This window comes from Oncorhynchus gorbuscha, linkage group LG03 (genome assembly GCF_021184085.1).
Source record: "Oncorhynchus gorbuscha isolate QuinsamMale2020 ecotype Even-year linkage group LG03, OgorEven_v1.0, whole genome shotgun sequence".
NCBI lineage: Eukaryota > Metazoa > Chordata > Actinopteri > Salmoniformes > Salmonidae > Oncorhynchus > Oncorhynchus gorbuscha.
In genome coordinates, this window is record NC_060175.1 from 96703937 (window position 1) to 96718786 (window position 14850).

General features: G+C 43.8%; 1 protein-coding gene across 2 annotated transcripts in view; it reads right to left on the reverse strand.

Moving 5' to 3' along the window:
- The window catches only part of LOC124032318 (disco-interacting protein 2 homolog B-A-like), a 101078-nt gene that overhangs the window by 69575 nt on the left and 16653 nt on the right, over positions 1–14850 (reverse strand). The gene's annotated exons all lie outside the window — the stretch shown is intronic.

A 14850-nucleotide genomic window follows, 5' to 3' on the forward strand; every position in this document is an offset into this window, starting at 1 on the left:
TCGTAACTAAGATTATCATGCCCCTCGTAACTAAGATTATCATGCCCCTCGTAACTAAGATTATCATGCCCCTCGTAACTAAGATTATCATGCCCCTCGTAACTAAGATTATCATGCCCCTCGTAACTAAGATTATCATGCCCCTCGTAACTAAGATTATCATGCCCCTCGTAACTAAGATTATCATGCCCCTCGTAACTAAGATTATCATGCCCCTCGTAACTAAGATTATCATGCCCCTCGTAACTAAGATTATCATGCCCCTCGTAACTAAGATTATCATGCCCCTCGTAACTAAGATTATCATGCCCCTCGTAACTAAGATTATCATGCCCCTCGTAACTAAGATTATCATGCCCCTCGTAACTAAGATTATCATGCCCCTCGTAACTACTAAGATTATCATGCCCCTCATAACTAAGATTATCATGCCCTTGTAACATAACTAAGATTATCATGCCCCTCGTAACTAAGATTATCATGCCCTTGTAACATAACTAAGATGATCATGCCCCTTGTAACATAACTAAGATGATCATGCACCTCGTAACTAAGATGATCATGCACCTCGTAACTAAGATTATCATACCCCTCGTAACTAAGATTATCATGCCCCTCGTAACTAAGATTATCATGCCCCTCGTAACTAAGATTATCATGCCCCTCGTAACTAAGATTATCATGCCCCTCGTAACTAAGATTATCATGCCCCTCGTAACTAAGATTATCATGCCCCTCGTAACTAAGATTATCATGCCCTTGTAACATAACTAAGATTATCATGCCCCTTGTAACATAACTAAGATTATCATGCCCCTTGTAACATAACTAAGATTATCATGCCCCTCGTAACTAAGATTATCATACCCCTCGTAACTAAGATTATCATACCCCTCGTAACTAAGATTATCATACCCCTCGTAACTAGGATTATCATACCCCTCGTAACTAAGATTATCATGCCCCTCGTAACTAAGATTATCATGCCCCTCGTAACTAAGATTATCATGCCCCTCGTAACTAAGATTATCATGCCCCTCGTAACTAAGATTATCATGCCCCTCGTAACTAAGATTATCATGCCCCTCGTAACTAAGATTATCATACCCTTGTAACATAACTAAGATTATCATGCCCCTCATAACTAAGATTATCATGCCCTTGTAACATAACTAAGATTATCATGCCCTTGTAACATAACTAAGATTATCATGCCCCTTGTAACATAACTAAGATTATCATGCCCCTCGTAACTAAGATTATCATGCCCCTCGTAACTAAGATTATCATACCCCTCGTAACTAAGATTATCATGCCCCTCGTAACTAAGATTATCATGCCCCTCGTAACTAAGATTATCATGCCCCTCGTAACTAAGATTATCATGCCCCTCGTAACTAAGATTATCATGCCCTCGTAACTAAGATTATCATGCCCCTCGTAACTAAGATTATCATGCCCCTCGTAACTAAGATTATCATGCCCCTCGTAACTAAGATTATCATGCCCCTCGTAACTAAGATTATCATGCCCCTCGTAACTAAGATTATCATGCCCCTCGTAACTAAGATTATCATGCCCCTCGTAACTAAGATTATCATGCCCCTCGTAACTAAGATTATCATGCCCCTCGTAACTAAGATTATCATGCCCCTCGTAACTAAGATTATCATGCCCCTCGTAACTAAGATTATCATGCCCCTAAGATTATCATGCCCTCGTAACTAAGATTATCATGCCCCTCGTAACTAAGATTATCATGCCCCTCGTAACTAAGATTATCATGCCCCTCGTAACTAAGATTATCATGCCCTTGTAACATAACTAAGATTATCATGCCCCTCGTAACTAAGATTATCATGCCCTTGTAACATAACTAAGATGATCATGCCCCTTGTAACATAACTAAGATGATCATGCACCTCGTAACTAAGATGATCATGCACCTCGTAACTAAGATGATCATGCACCTCGTAACTAAGATTATCATGCCCCTCGTAACTAAGATTATCATGCCCCTCGTAACTAAGATTATCATGCCCCTCGTAACTAAGATTATCATGCCCCTCGTAACTAAGATTATCATGCCCCTCGTAACTAAGATTATCATGCCCCTCATAACTAAGATTATCTTGCCCTTGTAAAATAACTAAGATTATCATGCCCTTGTAACATAACTAAGATTATCATGCCCTTGTAACATAACTAAGATTATCATGCCCCTTGTAACATAACTAAGATTATCATGCCCCTCGTAACTAAGATTATTATGCCCCTCGTAACTAAGATTATCATACCCCTCGTAACTAAGATTATCATACCCCTCGTAACTAAGATTATCATACCCCTCGTAACTAAGATTATCATACCCCTCGTAACTAAGATTATCATGCCCCTCGTAACTAAGATTATCATGCCCCTCGTAACTAAGATTATCATGCCCCTCGTAACTAAGATTATCATGCCCCTCGTAACTAAGATTATCATGCCCCTCGTAACTAAGATTATCATGCCCCTCGTAACTAAGATTATCATGCCCCTCGTAACTAAGATTATCATGCCCCTCGTAACTAAGATTATCATGCCCCTCGTAACTAAGATTATCATGCCCCTCGTAACTAAGATTATCATGCCCCTCGTAACTAAGATTATCATGCCCCTTATCATGCCCCTAACTAAGATTATCATGCCCCTCGTAACTAAGATTATCATGCCCCTCGTAACTAAGATTATCATGCCCCTCGTAACTAAGATTATCATGCCCCTCGTAACTAAGATTATCATGCCCTCGTAACTAAGATTATCATGCCCCTCGTAACTAAGATTATCATGCCCCTCGTAACTAAGATTATCATGCCCCTCGTAACTAAGATTATCATGCCCCTCGTAACTAAGATTATCATGCCCCTCGTAACTAAGATTATCATGCCCCTCGTAACTAAGATTATGATGCCCCTCATAACATAACCATCAGAGGTAGTAATCTCACTGGTGGGGAGAGGGGCATTCTTCTTACCAAACCACCTGACCTTTGTTTTGAAGGTGTTCAGAACAAGGTTAGAGGTTTTCTGATCCACACCACTACTTTTTCTTTTTAAAAAGGTATCTGTGACCAACAGATGCATATCTGTATTCCCAGTCATATGAAATCTATTGATTAGGGCCTAATTCATTTGTTTCAATTGACAGATTTCCTCATATGAACTGTAACTCAGTTGCATGTTGCATTTATATTTTTGTTCGGTATAACTGTAACACAATATATATTTGGTAACAGCGAATCTTTATTAGTTTTAGAGCAGGAATACATCTAACAATGCATCCTCTGTGTTGTGTTCTTGAGGCTGTGGTTGAAAGTGACAACTGATGTCATCTGCTTTTTAAAATCTGGTCCGTGTCTTTTCTTTTTGCATACCAAAAATGCCTACCATCTATAACGCAAGTATGGGTTTTCAGACACAGCCAGTATTCATATGCTAGTAGCCAAGAGGTGTAATTTGACTGTGCTTCCTGGTTCACAACCCTGTTTCAGCACCATGTCAATCATGTAAAGCAGTCAGTGTGTGTTCCCTGACCACACTGCAGCTAGTTGTGTGAGGACAGAGGACAAAAACACCCACAGACAGAAATACAAACCCAGTGACACGCGCACACACGTTGCGCTGGACAACATAACCAGGAACATTTCCCGGTCACGCACCTGGGAAAACACCATTTTAAACAGCCCACCTGGGAAAACACCATTTTAAAACAGCAGGAATACACCATTTTAAACAGCACACCTGGGAAAACACCATTTTAAAACAGCAGGAATACACCATTTTAAACAGCACACCTGGGAAAACACCATTTTAAACAGCACACCTGGGAAAACACCATTTTAAACAGCACACCTGGGAAAACACCATTTTAAACAGCACACCTGGGAAAACACCATTTTAAACAGCACACCTGGGAAAACACCATTTTAAACAGCACACCTGGGAAAACACCATTTTAAACAGCACACCTGGGAAAACACCATTTTAAACAGCACACCTGGGAAAACACCATTTTAAACAGCACACCTGGGAAAACACCATTTTAAACAGCACACCTGGGAAAACACCATTTTAAACAGCACACCTGGGAAAACACCATTTAAAACAACACACCTGGGAAAACACCATTTTAAAACAGCAGGAATACACCATTTTAGACAGCACACCTTGGAAAACACCATTTTAAACAGCACACCTGGGAAAACACAATTTAAAACAGCACACCTGGGAAAACACAATTTAAAACAGCACACCTGGGAAAACACCATTTTAAACAGCACACCTGATAGCAGTTCCAAAAGTTAGAGATAAACGTCTCTGTTAGAAACATAGAAAGAGGGAGAATCTAAAGATGCAACAATGGGGATGGGCTGCTATGACGACTAGGATTGTACCTTTGGCTCCCGGACAACAAAAGAAAGTTGGTAGGAATATCAATAGAACAGGAGATGAATGCATTGTGGTGGGTCCAATACGGAAGTACAGTGCATTCTGAAAGTATTTGGACCCCATAACTTTCTCCACATATTGTAACGTTACAGCCTTACTCTAAAATGGATTCAACAAAACTATTTTCTCAGCAATCTGAACACAAAACCCCATAAAGACAAAGCAAAAACAGGTTGACATTTTTGCAAATGTATTAAAAAATAAGCTGAAATATCAAATTTACATAAGTATTCAGACCCTTTACTCAGTACTTTGTTAAAGCACCTTTGGCAGCGATTACAGCCTTGAGTCTTGGGAATGACACTACAAGCTTGACAGACACCTGTATTTGGGGAGTTTCTCCCATTCTTCTCAAGATCTGTCAGGTTGGATGGGGAGCATCGCTGCATAACTACTTTCAGGTCTCTCCAGAGATGTTCGGTCGGGTTCAAGTCTGGGCCACTCAAGCACATTTCAGAGACGTGTCCCAAAGCCACTCCTGCATTGTCTTGGCTGTGCTTGGGGTCATGGTCCTGTTGGAAGGTGAAACTTCGCCCCAGTCTGAGATCCTGAGCAGGTTTTCATCAAGGATCTCGCTGTACTTTTCGCCGTTCATCTTTCCCTCGATATTGACTAGGCCTGATTGGTGGAGGGCTGCAGATGGTTGTCCTTCTGGAAGGTTCTCCCATCTACACAGAGGAACTCTGGAGCTGTCAGAGTGACCATTGGGTTCTTAGTCACCTCCCTGACCAAGGCCCTTCTCCCCCTGATTGCTCAGTTTAGCTGGGTGGCCAGCTCTAGGAACGGTCTTGGTGGTTCCAAACTTCTTCCGTTGAAGAATCGATGTCTTGGGAAACTTCAATGCTGCAGATATTTTTTGGTACCCTTCCCCAGATCTGTGCCTGTACACAATCCTGTCTAGAGGCTCTACGGACAATTCCTTCGACCTCATGGCTTGGTTTTTGCTCTGACACGCACTGTCAACTGTGGGACCTTATATATAGACAGGTGTGTACCTTTCCAAATCATGTCCAATAAATTGAATTTACCACAGGTGGACTCCAATCAAGTTGTTGAAACATCAAGGACGATCAATGGAAACAGGAGCTCAATTTGAGTCTCATATGTAAATAAGGTATTGGTTTATTTTTAATTTAAAAAAAATTCATTCTAAAAACCTGTTTTTGCTTTGTCATTATGGGGTATTGTGTGATGTTTGATTAAATTAATTGGTTTCCTCATCAATTTAGAGTAAGGCTGTAACATAACAAAATGTGGAAAAGGGGTCTGAATACTTTCCGAACACCCTGTAAATGGAAATATATTTGCTAAAATTATATAATTACTCCTGTCGAAACATATATAAAATAAAAAGTATTGAAAAGACTTCACCAGAATGCATGACTTCGACGGATGAGGAATCAAGGATCATCAGCTTCTTTTTAAAAAATGGCTGTGGATTATTTCAGATCACAAGCTCGTAAACCTGTTTGGGACGGCCGCAATTTGGGAAGCAAGTGTGGCAATAAGCCTAGCTGATTATTGAGTTGTGGCTGTAAGTGAAAAGCATCTCAAATGTGTGTGAAGATGTGTCTCGAGTAGAATTTCAAATGTTGAGACAAAAAGGGGAGGGGTGTGTGGCAAAGATACAGGCAATCTCTCTACAGAATGGCTCTGTGGACTGCTCCATGTGACCAATGAGCATATGTCTGGTTTCTTTGTCCTGATAATGTTGAGGGATCGCACGTGTGCCTGAGCATGCTTAGGAGTACCTGGCCTGCTGCGCGGAAATGTAGGAAAGTGGTTTTTTAACATCTATGGCAGATTATCTATTAAAACTATAGTTGTTCACAGTAAGCAAGCTGAAATTTTTTTACAACCACCCTCTCGATAATCACCAATCCTTGGTGTGAAAGAGCAATGGATCACGGTTTATCAGTGTGTTCTTTGTGACAAAGTGATTCGCATGACTTAACTTTTAGATTTTAACCACGTGACAATGATTGAGAAACTAAAATGTTATTATGTAAATGAAACTGTTCCATGAAAATGTGCATATGAAAATCCTAACTGGCAAGCAGAACAGTAGAAATGGTAGGATAAATGTAAGCTGTGCACCACCTAAGTCTTTATAAAATAATTGGTGGGATTTTGCCTATAGGCTACTTTGACGCAAGGTAAGAAATGCCTCATAATATGAAATAAAACATTTAGGTTTTAAACAATTAAGTATCTTTTCAAAATGCATACAGCCTCCAACTCACACTTTAAAGTGGTGGATGACACACTGATAGCCTGTTGCCTGTTGCCTGTTGCCTGTTGCCTGTTGCACTTGAATTGTGAAGAGCACTTCATTAACCATTTGAGAAATAAAAATAAAAGCTATTTTTAAAATCGTGCACAAAAAAACATTTAAGACGCAATTGTATTTAGAATTGTTGCGCAATGAATGGGCTGATGAAAGCATGTTATACTCCAGCAGCAACTAGCTGAGGAGCAGCAGGAGAAATCCCTCTGAAAAGAGGCTCTGTGTGCTGTGCACATGTGATAGTTGTGTTGGATAAATGAGATGCACACAGAAAATACACACAGGACAATTTAATTCCACACAATTATGCAAATTGACCTGTAGACCGATAAACATGATGGTCAAATGTATTTACATCGACTGGTATTTCCATCAATGAATAAAAAGCATTATTTTCCAAATGTTTTCTCTCTATCATTTTGACCGGCAACAGCTTTAATAAATCAGCTTTTCATTTTTTAAATTATTGGGCCAAAAGCTGTCAATTACCGGCTACCGGCTAACAGAAACCCTGACACACAGGGGGTGACAGGAGAGGAACGAGCCACCCATAGATTGATATTTTTAGCTCATCTCTGGCGACAGCATACAGACATGACAGTAGAACTTCCATCACCATTAGATTCAGACTAAGCCAACATGTTGTTTTCTCAGCGCAAGAGATCATGGTTCATTATTGCCAAGCCAACTAGGCATTTGAAGCACTAGCAGTCCCTGGATGGTCATTAATAGAAGCTCTGGCTGGGGGGTGCAGGCCCACATGGTAGATGAACTTGTATCACCTCACCTTTAACAGGTTTTAAAACAGATTATCTTCAACATGTTTACAGATCAAGAGGGAGCCTCGGACTAAATCTTTGCCAAACCAAATCAGGCATTTGGCACATTCCCTGGATGGTAGTGGGTGGTAGTGTGAAGATTTGTCCTATTTGTAGTTACGTTGAGCTCAACTGAGCAGAAAGGATAATTCGTTGTTCTGATTGAAATAGCCTTCAGCCCTGGCCTGTATCACTTTATATTAATACTTCAACATGACTACAGTGAAACAGGCCCAATCCCCAGCCCTCCTCGTTTTCCCCATTGTCCCTCGGTGGGGAAGTGGCACTCGAAAACTGATCAACATCAAGGGAGAGCTAAATTAGGCCTATGGAATGGAACATTACTACATCTCTCGCACACATCAGAAAACGGCCAACGGTAATTCATTTAAGACAAGCCTTGTTTTTCACAATGCCTGTACTAATGGCAATAATAGTTCTCCTTAAATTTCCCACCCAACAAATATATTAAACTCAGCAAAAAAAGAAAAGTCCCTTTTTCAGGACCCTGTTTTTTAAAGATAATTGGATTTTTACAAATTAACTTCACAGATCTTCATTGTAAAGGGTTTAAACGCTTATGCTTGTTCAATAAACCATAAACAATTAATGAACATGCACCTGTGGAACGGTCGTTAAGACACTGACAGATTACAGACTGTAGGCAATTAAGGTCACAGTTAAGAAAACTTAGGACACTAAAGAGGCCTTTCTACCTGACTCTGAAAAACACCAAAAGAAAGATGCCCAGGGTCCCCGCTCATCTGTGTGAACTTGCCTTAGGCTGCAAGGAGGCATGAGGACTGCAGATGTGGCCAGGGCAATAAATTGCAATGTCCGTACTGTGAGATGCCTAAGACAGCGCTACAGGGAGACAGGACGGACAGCTGAACATCCTCGCAGTGGCAGACCACGTGTAACACCCGCACAGGATCGGTACATCTGAACATCACACCTGCGGGACAGGTACAGGATGGCAACAGCAACGGTCTGAGTTACACCAGGAACACACAATCCTTCCATCAGTACTCAGACTGTCCGCGATAGGCTAAGAGAGGCTGGACTGAGGGCTTTTAGGCCTGTTGTAAGGCAGGTCCTCAACAGATATCACCGGCAACAACGTCACCTATGGGCACAAACCCACCGTCGCTGGACCAGACAGGAATAGCAGATGTGGACTGGCAGCTTAAAAGGACTGGCAAAAAGTGCTCTTAACTGACGCAGCAGTCTAAGGCACCGCATCCCAGTGCTAGAGGCGTAACTACAGACCCTGGTTCAAACCCGGGCTGTGTCACAACCGGCCGTGATCGGGTGACCAATAGGGCGGTGCACAATTGGTCCAACGTCTGCTGAGTTAGGGGAGGGTTTGGACAGGGTAGGCCGTCATTGTAAAATAAAAATGTGTTCCAAACTGACTTGCCTAGTAAAATAAAGTTTTGATTCAAGAAAACGAATAAAAATCCAAGAGAATAGAATACAGTATATACAGATGAGAGGAGTAAAGCAGTATGTAAACATTATTAAAGTGACTAGTGTTCCATTATTAAAGTGGCCAGTGATTCCATTTCTATGTATATAGGGCAGCAGCCTCTAAGGCGCAGGGTTGAGTAGTTGGGTTGAGTAGTTGGGTTGTATCCGGCTAGTGATGGCTATTTAACAGTCGGATGACCTTGAGATAGAAGCTGTTTTTCAGTCTCTCTGGCCCAGGTTTGACGCTCCTGTACTAACCTCGCCTTCTGGATGATAGCGAGGTGAACAGGCAGTGGCTCGCGTGGTCGACGATCTTTTTGGTCTTCCTGTAACATCGGGTGCTGTAGGTGTCCTGGAGAACAGGCAGTGTCCCCGGTGATGTGTTGGGCAGATCCTACCATCCTCTGGAGAGCCCTGCTTGTGGGCGGTGCAGTTGCCGTACCAGGCGGAAGTACAGCCCGGTAGGATGCTCTCAATTGTCTTAGGGGCCAAGTCTAATTTCTTCAGCCTCCTGAGGTTGAAGAGGTGCTGTTGCCCCTTCTTCAGCACACAGTGTGGGTGAATCATTTCAGATTGTTAGTGATGTGTATGCAGAGGAACTTGAAGCTTTCCACCTTCCCCACTGCGTTCCTGTCAATGTGGATAAGGGGGTGCTCCCTCGACCATTTCCTGAAGTCCACGATCAGCTCCTTCATTTTGTTGACGTTGAGGGAGAGGTTATTTTCCTGACACCACTCCGCCAGGGCTCTCACCACCTCCCTGTAGGCTGTCTCGTCATTGTCGGTAATCAGGCCTACTACTGTTGTGTCGTCTGCAAACGTGATGATAGAGTCGGAGGTGTGTGTGGCCATGCAGTCATGGATGAACAAGGAGTACAGCATCCTTGTGGGGCCCCTGTGTTGAGGATCAGTGGAGTTGTTGTTTCCTACCTTCACTACCTGGGGGTGGTCATCCTCTGTGGGGTAGTACTGAAGCAGGACTTACATTCCATAGCAGTTTGACATGTAACAGACAGAAGAGTGGTTTTAATTGTTTTAGCTACAATGGTAAGGACTGAGTGTCTGTCACTCAGTCCTTACCATTGTAGCTAAAACAATTAAAACCACTCTTCTGAACTAATATTTATTCTAAACGTTTTAGGGTCCATACACAGATCAGCTACATAGTTACACATCCATAGAATGCAGTTCTCTTTATCCTGCACTACACACTAAGCAAGAAAATAGTTAGCTATGGCTATGTTACTTGCATTGAGCTTGTTACTTGCATTGAGCATCTCCCTTAGCTCATTCTTAGCAATGACACGGCGAGCCTCGGGAATCCTGTAAGGGCGGATATGCACCTTCTTGCCGGGTTCAGTGTGGATATGGTGGAACAGGACATCTGTTTGTCCTGGGAATGGAGAGAATATTCAACCGAAGTTCATAATCAGCTTGTCTAGCAGTCTTGACTGCTCCAGCAGGAGAGTTTGGCCACGGCGCACCTGTGATAGAGCCTCCTCTTTTCCTTTGCCCTCCAGGACCATCAAAGCCACCTCCTCCTCTCGTCCATGGTACGTCTTCAACAGTTTTATGTGATAGAGTTGGACCTTCTTCCTCCTGTCAGGTTGCTTGATGAGGTAATTGACCGGTGAGACCCTTCTCATTTCCTCGTAGGGTCCCCTCCACTGCACCAGCATGCGATGTTCGGCCGTGGGCACGAGCACCATCCCTTTCTCTCCCACGGTGAACTCACGGGGGGGGGTCGCAGATTTATCATAGGCCCGGCCTTGGGTCCTTTGTGCCTTCTCCATATGCTCCTTGACTATGGGCCACACTGCTGACAGGCGGTCTCTCATCAGGGTAATATGTTCTATTGTGGATCGAAAGGGGCATGATTGGGTCTCCCAGGTCTCCTTGGCTAAGTCGAGGATCCCTCGACAGAGTCTGCCATAGAGCAATTCAAACGGAGAGAGTCCAGTAGATGCCTGGGGTACTTCTCGCAGGGCAAGTGTGGGAGAAGCATGTCCCAGTTTTTCCCGTCTCGGGACACCACTCTTCTCAACATGCTTTTAATCGTTTTGTTCAAGCGTTCACACAACCGATCTGTTTGAGGGTGGAATATGCTTGTACGTATCTGTTGAACCTGATATAACCGACACAAGTCCTTCATCAACCGGGACATGAACAGGGTTCCCTGATCGGTTAAGATCGTCTTGGGGAGAACCACACGAGAGAACATCATGAATAACTCCTTGGCAATTCCCTTTGACGACATGTTACGCAGGGGTATGGCCTCCGGGAACTTGGTAGCGTCATCTATAACCACTAGGATGTACTCGTGTCCTCTGGCGGATTTTGGGAGGGGTCCTACGAGGTCCATCGCTATGCGTTCAAAGGGAGTCTCTATGATGGGGAGAGGAATCAAAGGGTTACGTAGGTGTGGCCGTGGAGCTGTACGTTGACATTGACCATACGTCCTACAATACCTGGCCACATCCCGGGTGACCCAGGGCCAATAGAATCTCTGCATGATTCTGTCAATAGTCATGTCTCGAGCCAGGTGTCCTCCTAGGACGTGGGAATGGGCTAACTGTAGAACTGTATCCCTGTATGGTCTAGGCACCATTAGTAATTCCTGGTTTTCCCCCCTTAGTCGTACGACTCAGTATAAGAGACCCCGCTTTTATTGCATAGTAAGGAAGAGGGGGCTCACCTGATCCGTCGACATTCCTCCCGTTGATCACCTTCACCTTCCTCATGGCCTCCCTTAGGTCTGGGTCTCTATGCTGCGAGGTGCCGAACTGTCCCTTTAATTCCTGGGGCAGGTCGACCTTGGTAGAAGGATGTGGAGGTTGTTCCCCATCCCCATCAGGGGTGACAGAGGAGAATCCTTTCCAGGTTCCCTCCTCAGATGGAGCTTCAAATATATCCCTTAGCGCCTGGTTGCTCCTTCCTTCCTGCGTTGTGTATAACCCTTCATCGGTGGTTTCCTGGAATATCTGTTGTAAACGTTGGGTCGCTATTTCTTCCTCTGCTGCAGAGGACGAGGATGTGGCTACGTCTCCTTGTAGGACTACTAACATCGGGATTTTATTTTCTTTCCTGTCCCCCTTCTTCCCGTGCATAATGTCATCTACCGAAGCTCCTTATATTGGGGACAGTCTCTCCCGATCAATAATGGCACCTTCAACTGGGGCACTTTCCCTGCCCTGTACACCTTCCTTTTGGAGAGAGAATAGGCAGATTCACAGTGGGTGTCTCCATGGATACAGGATACGGCTACTTTGTCTGGTAGCAGTGTTGCCGGAGGTCACCATCCGCTCCTCTACTAACTTAACCATACTTCCCGAATCAAATGTCTACCACAACTTGTCCTTCGACTCGAACCGGAATCTCTGGGTCTGGGGCCATCTCTGCTAACCAACAGTGTCGATCCTGCCCCCTCAAAACGGGATGTGTGGGGGTGGGCAGTGATGACTCCGTGACCATGGGCTCATCCTTGCTAGGACATTGTGGGGCATAATGGTCGGTAGACTGACATTTATAACACCGACCCTGCTGTGTGGTGGCTGACTTCTCCCACCTCCGGAGGGGGTTTGGACGTTTCAGTGGCGGACGCGCCGGGGTGAGTCGTGGTACGAGAGTGGAAGAATCCTTCCATTCCTCCTTGTCACTTTTTAACAACTCCCCTGTAGACCACCGATATGTTTCCACCGGCTGGGCTGTGTCGTCTGCTGACAATGGGTTGGCTTGCCCCACAACCCTTTTTAAGTCACTGGGTAATTCCCTCAATATCTTGTCCACTACGAGGGTCACATTTCCTACTCCCTTTCCAGGTTCTAGCCACTGTTTCGTCAGTCGTATTAATGCGAAGATCTGGGCACGGACGGGTTGGTCAGCTGTATAGGTCCATTGATGGAACTTTACGTCCCCATCTCTGGTAGTCAACTGGTACCGGGACAGGATCTCGGGTTTTTAGTAGGCCATAATCCGCAGCTTCGCGGGAATCCAGGTCAAAATAGGCTTCCTGAGCCACCCCAGTCAAAAGAGGGGCTAATGCGCTCGCCCATTCTGTGGCCGTCCTTTCGTAGGTCATGAGGAAGGCCTCAATATCATCCTCCTTGGAGATACGAGGTAAGATTGCGTGAGCAGCCGCTCTTGGCTTAACTCTAGGTTCTTCTCGCCGGCTCAGCTGTTGTTGCAGGACTTCTATGGTTGTCTGCTGTGCCGTGATCAATTGTTGTAGTAGGGCGTTATCCATCGTTCTTGAATGGTTCCTCCGGGTCTACTGGAAGAATCTTGATGTACTCACTTATCCTTGTGTCACTCGTCCACCTAATGCCCGCATTCTCCACCAATGTGAGCGGACCAAGTAATTGGGCGTCACTCTAGAGCGGAAAGGTGGAATAAACGAGTCAGGAGTAGGTTCTTGATTGAACACAGTTCTCTATTGAGGGCATTTGGTCAACACAAACACTCCAACATAATCAATGAAAATCTCACAAGGAAAAACATACATCTTCTCCAGATGAAACAGGAACACAATACGATTATCTTTAAACTATAACAAAAGTCACGAGATTGTCACCGTCTTAAGTGGTTCTTCATGGATAGGTCCTCTGTCTCAGTGGCCATCTTCCAGAGATAGTTTTTCCCCACCTCCTCTGCTGGTTCCATACTCTCTCTTATAGGGGAAGGAGAATATGTCTACTATCCGTGAGCCCAGCCTGCCCTCTGGTGGTCCTTCCAAACTTGTTAAAATAGCAATTTTCAAATGTACTTTATGACCCAAAAATATGCCTAATTGTGTTTCTATACATTAACTAACATTCCTCTTAACTGTAAATGTTTTTCATGATTTGTTATCAAGTAAGTTATAATTACTGACATTTGCTTCCATTCTAGTAATTTTGTCAGCCATCTTGCTAGGGAGTTTTGATAACACCTTGATAGGAAGTCTGGGCTGAAAAAGCCCTACCCATCGCTCAAAGTTGAATTGGAACATCACTCCGAGTTGATGTGGTTCGCAGAGGATCGCCCAAAACGGAGGGGGAGGGATAAGGGGGAGGGGGGTGAGTCATATTTCACTAGTGGTGTCACACTTAGGTGACCGAGCTATGATGAAACACTTCACTGCCATGCAGTCAGGCAGCATTACATAAATCCCCCTTAACCTGTTAAGTCTACCCCCTACTTTTTCGAACATTCTGTTAAAAATCGCGCAACATTTCAGCGTCCTGCTACTCATGCCAGGAATATAGTATATGCATATGATTAGTATGTGTGAATAGAAAACACTGACATTTCTACAACTGGTTAAATCACGGCTGTGACTATAACATAACGTGTGTTTCATAGAAAAGCGCAAGAAAAACTGATCACCAAAATCTGGAAAATATATCAATGCGCCACTTGCACGTATTGTCTATTGGAAAGCAAATTACATGGGGCTGAGATTGCAAGTCCTACAGCTTCCACACGACGTCGCCAGTCTTGTCAATTGCCTGGGCTTTGTTTCTTGGTCAAACGAGTGAGAGAGAGCCCATTCCTTCCGGTCTCCGAAAGGATGTTTTGGAAGAGAAATTTCCGAACATGATTTCAAGACGTGGAGCTATTGAATACACATTGCCCCGTGATCAATGTGATAGATTATTAACGTTTACTAATACCTAAAGTTGGATTACAAAAGTATTTCGAAGTGTTTTGTGAAAGTTTATCGTCGACTTTTTTAATTTTAAAAAATGACGTTGCGTTTTAAAACGGTGTTTTTTCCTGGATCACACACTTTTCATAGATCGATATTT